This window comes from Perognathus longimembris, chromosome 17 (assembly GCF_023159225.1).
Source record: "Perognathus longimembris pacificus isolate PPM17 chromosome 17, ASM2315922v1, whole genome shotgun sequence".
NCBI classification, from domain to species: Eukaryota; Metazoa; Chordata; class Mammalia; order Rodentia; family Heteromyidae; genus Perognathus; species Perognathus longimembris.
This window is the reverse complement of record NC_063177.1, coordinates 7577477-7585795: the sequence shown is the minus strand read 5'-3', so window position 1 is coordinate 7585795 and position 8319 is coordinate 7577477.

Below are 8319 nucleotides of genomic sequence, written 5' to 3'. Positions count from 1 at the left end.
TCTGGCTGCTGGTTTTGCTGGGTTCTTGATGGGGTGTTGCGTGCTGGAGTTCCCAGCTCGTTATTCAGTTGGAGCGAGTCGGGGTGCCTCCCTACTGTGGCGGCGCCATCTTCCCTCCTCTCCATTGATTTTTGAATCTATTTTTTTTTTTGCCAATACCTACCTTTTTTTGGTTATTGTGGCTCTTTAGTAGAGTTTGAAGTCTAGTATTGCCATACTGCCCACATTCCTTTTTTTTTTTTTTTTTTCCTACAATTGCTTTGGCTATTCTAGGTCTTGTGTTCCACCCAAATTTTGGGATTGCTTTCTCTTGGTAGTATGGCCATTTTCACAGTATTGATTCTACCTATCCATGAACATGGAAAGTCTTTCCATTTCCTGATATCCTCTTTGATTCTTCAGATTTGTATAGATTTTTAAAATTTCATTTTATTGTCAAGGTGATGTACAAAGGGGTTACAGTTACATATGTATGATAAAGAGTATACTTCTTGTCAAACTTGTTACCTCTTCTCTCATTTTTCTCCCACCTTCCCTCCTTCCCAGTTCCCCCACTCAAGTTGTCAGTTAGTTTGCAACATATTATCTTGTAAATATCACTGTTGCATTGATTCACCCTTTGTTTTTTGTCTCATCATTTTGATGTTCCCCCCAGATTCATAGCTTTTTCTGTAAAGATCTTTTACATCTTTGATTAGGTTCATTCCTGTTGGGCCTGGGTAACTGCAGCCATAATCAGAACATGGGGGATGCAAGGCGAGTGAACCAATGCATATTTTATTTCAAGAGGGCCAGGGTTTAAGTAGGGTTAGAAATCAACTTACAATTTCAAAGGTAAAAGGTTAACATAGCATGTGATCCATTAAAATCATAAAAATTGAGGAATGCCATTACTGGGAGGAAAGAAGTTAATACAGAAGTTTATCCACTACAAAAGTTTGCTGCTTCTAAGAGAGTTTACATATCTAAGGCTGAGCTATTTCCTAGCTATTGTTTGCTCAGGACTTTGACCAGGACGCCATTCATCTAGAAGATACTACCCTGTTTACTATGAAAAGACTGCCCAGATTACTTGGGAGGAAACTTTGCTAATTACTAAGGAGAGGCTGTCCTATTCATATTGAGAATCTACCACGTGAAGGCAGCAGGTCAAATTAGTCTCCTCAAGGAGAGTTTGTATGGGGAAAGGGGAGATTCTCCTGACAAGGAGTGGCGTCCTTTGGCCCGAAGACACAAAGAAACTCCTTACTGGGAATATGTTCCCAAGGGCCTATTAGTATGCTAATAAGGCATCGAAGTAACTGTGCCGAGGCTAAGTCTTCCACTTAGTCAAAGAAATTAATTCTCCCACACATTCCTAGGTATTTTTTGAGGCTATTGCAAATGTGATTGTTTTCATGATTTCCATTTCTGCTTGTACATTGTTGGTATACAGAAAGGATGCTGATTTTTGTGGGTTAATTTTGTATACTGCTACTTTGCCAAGATGGTCGATCAGCTCTAGTAGTTTGGGGATTACGTTTTTTGGGTCCTTTAGGTATAAGATTATGTTATCAGCAAACAGGAATAGTTTAATTTCTTCTTTCCCTGTGTGAATATCCTTTGCTTGTCTTATTGCTCTGACTAAAAATTCTAGAACTATATCGAAGAGAAGTAGAGAGTGGGCATCCTTGCCCTTTTACTGATTTTAGGGAAACTGGATTTAGTTTTTCCCCATTCAGTATGATGTTGGCTGTTGGTCTGTTATTTATAGCCTTTATTGTTTTAAGGAATATTCCTTCTAGTCCTAGTTTCTCCAACACTTTTTTACATGAATGGATGTTGTATTTTGTTGAAGGCTTTTTCTGCATCTATGAGATGATCATGTGGTTCTTGTCTTTGGCTCTGTTAATGTGGTGAATTACAGTTCTTGAGTTCTTGATTTGCATATGTTAAACCAGAATTGTATCTATGGGATGAAGCGTACTTGGTTATAATGTATGATTTTAAAAATTAGTTCCTAGATTCTGTTGGCTAGTATTTTATTGAAGAGCTTTGTATCTGTGTTCATCAGAGAAATTGGTCTGTAGTTATCTTTTTTGTTGGATCTTTACTTGCTTTGGGGATGAGTGTGATACTGGCTTCATAGGATGAGTTTGGGATTGTTCCCTGTTTCTTTTTCATGAAAAAGCTTGAGGAGAATTGGTATTAGTTCATCTTTAAAAAATCTTATAGAATTCAGCACTTCTTTTTGCTCAAGGTTAGCACTCTACCACTTGAGCCACAGTACCATTTCTGGCCTTGTTCTATATTAGTGGTGCTGAGGAATCAAACCAAGGGCTTCATGTATACAAGGCAAGCACTCTACCACTAGGCCATATTCCAAGGCCTGTTTCATTGATTTTACACATAGTTTTTTTTTTTTTAAGTTTCTTTTCATTGATTTTGGCCCTAATCTTTGCTATCACTTCCTGTCTAGTAGTTTTAAAGCTTAAATTTTTTTTTTATTTGTTTGCCAGTCCTGGGGCTTGGACTCAGGGCCTGAGCACTCTCCCTGGCTTCTTTTTGCTCAAGGCTAGCACTCTACCACTTGAACCACAGAGCCACTTCTGGCTTTTTCTGTATATGTGGTGCTGAGGAATCGAACCCAGGGCTTCATGTATACAAGGCAAGCACTCTACCACTAGGCCATATTCCTGGCCCCTGCCTAGTAGTTTTATATTTGAGTTCTTGTGTTTATAATAGTTTTAACTGTATCATGAGGTTATTTATGTGAGCTGTTTCTGTTTTCCTCATGTGTACACTTCAAGTTATAAAATTTCCCCTCAGACTGCTTTTTCTGTATCCCAGAGGTTCCATTGTAATGTGTTTACATTTTCATTGAATTGTAAGACCTTTCTAATTTCTTCTGTAACCCAGGTGTTATTCAGTCTCCATGTGTTTAAGTGATTTCTGCAGTATGTTTTGTTATTGAGAACTAGTTTGATTCTACTGTGCTCAGATAGAATGCAAGGGATTATGCTTAGGTTCTTTGTGTGAACTATGATATGATCCACTTTAGAGAATGTTCCATGGGCTGCTGAGAAGAATGTGTATTGGGTCATTGTTGGGTGGAAAACTCTGTAAATGTCTGTTAGTTCCATTTGGGATAAGGGGTCATTTAATTCCCAGGCTTCTTTACTTATCTTTTGTTTGGTTGACCTGTCCTTTGGTGAGAATGGGATATTAAAATCTTCCACAATTATTGTGTTGGGGTCTATCCTGTCCTGTAAGTCCAAAAGTACTTTGACATATTTAGGTGTTCCATTCCTGGTGTATAGATATTGACTACTGCGATTTCCTCTTCATGGATCTTTCCCTTTACAACTGTGCAATGACCTTCCTTGTCTTTTCACACTGATTTTAATGAAAAGTCTATTTTTATCAGTTATCAATATAGCCTTCTTGCAAGATGCATTTGCATCAAAGACCTTTTTCATCTCTTCACTTGGAATTTATTTTTATCTTTGACTGTGAGATGAGTCTCTTGGATACAACAAATGGATGGATCTTGTTTTTTGATCCAATCTGTCATCCTTTTTCTTTTGATTGGGGAATTGAGTCCGTTAATGTTTAGAGTTATTATGGGGAGATGTGTCATGTTTCCTGGCATTTTCTTGATTTTCTGTATTTTTCTTCTTTGATCTTCCTATGTTTACTAAATTGGTCTTTTAGTGATTTTTGGTCTAATGTGTTTCCTTGACTTTTGTTGTCTTCTTCAGGTTGTATACTTCTCTTTAATGTTCTTTGTAATGTTGGTTTGGTGTTCCTGCTTTCCTTCCTTTACTTTTTGTTTGTCATGGAAGGTTTTAGTTTCACCATCAAATGTAAATGATAGCTTCACTGGGTACACCATTTTAGGTCAGCAGTTGTTGATCTTCAGGGCTTGAATGATACCATTCCAGGCTCTCCTTGCATTGAGTTTGTGAGTTTCTGAGATGTCTACGATGAGTCTGATCTTCTTTCCATTGTGATCTAGCTCCTTCTTTGATAGCATTTAAAATCAGTTCCTTGCTGATCACATCTGTTTTTACTATGATGTATCTACAAGTGTTTTGATTTGGATCCTGTCTACTGCAGGTTTTGTGTGCTTCTGTTAGGCGGGTGCAATTTTCTCTCTTAATATTGGGGGAGGGGCTGGGAATGTGGCTGAGTGGTAGAGTGCTTGCCTAACATGCATAAAGTTATGGGTTTGATTCCTCAGCACCATATAAACAGAAAAAGCCAGAAGTGGCACTCTGGCTCAAGAGGTAGAGTGCTAGCCTTGAGCAAAAAGAAGCCAGGGACAGTGCTCAGGCCCTGAATCCAAGCTCCAGGACTGGATAAAAAAAGATTGGGGAAATTCTGTCATTATTTTGCTGAATAGGTTTCCCATGCCTTTATTGAATTCTTTCCATTGTTGTTCTCAATTATGTGTAAATTTGATCTCTTGGCTGAGTCTGCCAATTATTGGATTTCCCTTTGGTAGGTTTAGAGTGCTTTTTCCATACCTTTGACTTTTTGTGCTAGCTGCTCTGTTTTATCCTCAACACCTGATACTCTGTTTTCCATTTCATTATTTTGTTACCTAGGCATCCCAGTGTGGTTTGCAATGTGATAACTGAACCTCCAATGCTTCCAAGTTCCTGTTGAGATCATTTCTTATAATGTTAGTTTCATCTTTAATGAGGTATATAACATTTCTATTTTTATCTCCAGATCTTTTGAGGGTTTTCTTGTCATTTCTCCTTTGTAATCTTGAAATTGTTTTTGGATACACATTAAAAAAATTTCTTTAAAAGTTCTTTTGTCTTCCATCTCTACTACTTCACTCTCACTGAGGTCCTTCCCTAGATTGTTGTTGGCTTTTGGATTTGGTTTGTTGTCTTGATTGTTCATGAATCTTGTGATCTTTCACTGTGATTTGTGAATTTGGGTTCAGGGATTGTCAGGGCATGTCCCAAGCTTAGCCTGTTCATGCCCAAAAGGTGGCACCTTGCACTTGACCTGAGCTAGCTCACTCTGGGTGAACTAGCCTAGGCCTGGTTGCTTGCTCTGGCCTGGGGCAAGGACTGGAGCCCTAGATTCAGGCTTTCAAGAGGGTTAGGCTCCCAACAGGTTTGGGGGAACTTGTCCCCTTGTCTTTTTTTATTGTCAAAGTGATGTACAAAGAGGTTACAGTTTTGTCCCCTTGTCTTTTAGCAGATCAGCCCTGGGTTGGTTCTCGCCCTGCATGTGGCCAGTGCTTAGCTGCCAGAATGCATGTGGTTGGCCCCAGACTAGTTCAACAGAGCTGGAAGGCACCGTGTCTGGTCTGTGGCATGGGCTGGGAAGGTTAGATTCAGGTCTCATGGGTGAGTAAGAACTCCTGCAGGTGTGCAGGAGTTTGCCTGTGCTGCCTTGTAGCAGGTCAGGTTTCCCTGCCAAAAGCCACGGTTGTGGAGGATGCAGAATCCAAGCACCCTCCCAATATATATATATATATTTTGGCCAGTCCTGGGCCTTGGACTCAGGGCCTGAGCACCGTCCCTGGCTTCTTCCCGCTCAAGGCTAGCACTCCGCCACTTGAGCCACAGCGCCGCTTCTGGCCGTTTTCCGTATATGTGGTGCTGGGGAATCGAACCTAGGGCCTCGTGTATCCGAGGCAGGCACTCTTGCCACTAGGCTATATCCCCAGCCCGCACCCTCCCAATATGAGTCCTGGTGGTCTTCTGCTGGAAGCCAACACGTGGGGTTTGGGGGAATAAAGAAGGGCTCTAGCCTCTGTCATTTCCAAGTGTTGTGCCCTCTCTTCGGTGGGAGGGAGGGGTCTGGGCCAAGCTCTGTGAGTCACCACCAGTGCTGGTCTCCTCTGGGGTGGATTCCCAGTAGGGTATTCACTGATCTTGGAGTTGGCCATGGGCTCACTGGTGGCACTGTGGTAGATCTCTATGTCTGGATGCTGTGGTTGCGCTGGTCCTGGCTGTAGTCCTCCATAGCAGCAAGGCTGCTCTCACCAGAAGTGAAGGTTCAAGTGGTATAGAAACTGCCTTGATTGTAAAAGCCAAGGCAGAGTAGAAGGTCCTGAGTTCAAGTCCCAGTCCTAGTACACGTGCGCGCATGTGCATACACACACAGAGTATTTCTCAGAAAAATGTATCATTAAAAAAACCCAAGTGGTTTATGCCTATAATTCCAGGTACTTAGGAGATTGAAATGTGAGGATCATGTCTCAAGGCCAGTCCAGGCAGAAAAGTCTGTAAGGCTCTTCTAATTAACCACCAAAAAAAACCAACAACCCCCACAAACACCCCCCCACCCCCCAAAAAAGAATTAGAGCTGTAGCTCAAGTAGTAGAGCACTAGCTTTGAGTGTAAAAGCCAAGTGAGAATGTGAGTCCCCAAGTTCAAGTCTCAGGACCAGAAGAAAGAAATTAAAGAAAGAAATAATTTAGAAAGAAAGAGAGAGAGAAAGGAAAGAAAGAAGAATAAGAGAAAGAAAGAAAGAGCTGGGCACAGTGGCTCACATTCATAATCCTAGCTACTCAGAGGGCTGAGATCTGAGGATTGTGGTTCAAAGCCAACTGGGCAGGAAAGACCTTAAGACTCTTATCTCCAATTTACCACCAAAAAATTAGAAGTGTGAGGGGTTGGGGATATAGCCTAGTGGCAAGAGTGCCTGCCTCGGATACACGAGGCCCTAGGTTCGATTCCCCAGCACCACATATACAGAAAAAAACGGCCAGAAGCGGCGCTGTGGCTCAAGTGGCGGAGTGCTAGCCTTGAGCGGGAAGAAGCCAGGGACAGTGCTCAGGCCCTGAGTCCAAAGGCCCAGGACTGGCCAAAAAAAAAAATTAGAAGTGTGGCTGTGGCTTAAAGTAGCAGAGTTCTAGCCTTGAGCAAAAGAGTTAAATGATAGTGCCACAGTCTTGAGTGCAAGCCCCATGACCAGCCTCCCCAAAAAAATGAAGGAAAGGAAGAAAGTGAATGAAAGAAAGAAAAGAACAGAGAGGGCTGGGAATGTGGCTTAGTGATAGAGTGCTTGCCTAGCATGCAAGAAGCCCTGGGTTGGATTCCTCAGTACCACATACAAAGAAAAAGCTGGAAGTGGTGATATGGCTCAACAGCCAGAATGCTAGCCTTAAGCAAAAGAAGCTCAGGGACAGTGCCCAGGCCCTGAGTTCAAGCCCCAGGACTGGTGAAAAAAAGAAAGAGAAAATGTATTTACTAGAAGATGTCTCTTGTAAGAAATTAAGTTTACTGGCTTAAAAGAAATGTGGCTTCTGATTCCTGACTTCACTTCTTATTTTGTACCTTGGGTAGCACTTAAGAGGCATGACTATATGGGTTAGCCAACAGGATCACCATGAAAGCCTGTTTGTAATCAGCTTACAGAAACAAAGGATTCATTTCCACGAAGCAACAAGATTTTTGATTTCCTCTAATAAGAAATGGATAAAATATCTGTTAGAATAAAAGGATCCAGATAGGACCAGGATGATGTGGCTCTCAAAGAAAAGGGCGAGCTCCTGTAATGACCATGTCATTTCCAAGGAAAAGGGTGTTTTCCAGAAAGAGGTGTGGTTTCCAAGGAAAGGGATCAATGAAAGGAGGAGAAGGCAGTGGCTTTATGAAAGTAACTTCTTAGACCGGATCATATTCTTCTGTAAAATCTCACAGTGCTGCTTCCTAAATATTGCCCAACTTCTTGACATCTAGCTTCCTCCTGCACCTTCCCACAGCTCCTCTTCCAGCCCTGCCTCCCATCTCCACTGCTTACTCTCCACTGCCCAGGCTGAGTCCCTGCTTTAGTTCTGCTGTGAAGAAGGCTCTAAAAGGCTCTCCTAACTTGTTTACCCAGCTACCAGCATTCACAGCCACCTCAGCACTCAACTCTTTCTTTCCAATTCCTCCAACAAGAATCAGATCAGGTAATACTCAGATGTCTTCTGTGGAATTAAATACTTTCAGAGCCAAGAAGGAATTTTGTTCATTTTATAAGTGAAACTCAAATTTATTTTCCCTAAATTTTATCAAAACACACAGTGAATTTTACTGAATCCTTGTCCCTACTAATATGTGAGGTGTGTGTGTGTGTGTGTGTGTGTGTGTGTGTGTGTGTGTGTGTGTGTGTGTGTGTGTGTGTTTGTGTGTATGCAGGTCCTGGGGCTTGAACTTGGGACCTGGGCACTGTCCCTAAGCTCTTTTCTGCTTGAGGCTAGCACTCTACCACTTGAACCAAAGCTTCACTTATGACTTTTTTTTATTGTTGTTTTTTTTTTTTTTTGTAGTTAATTGGAGATCAGAGTCTTATTGACTTTCATGCCTGGACTAGCTTCAGACT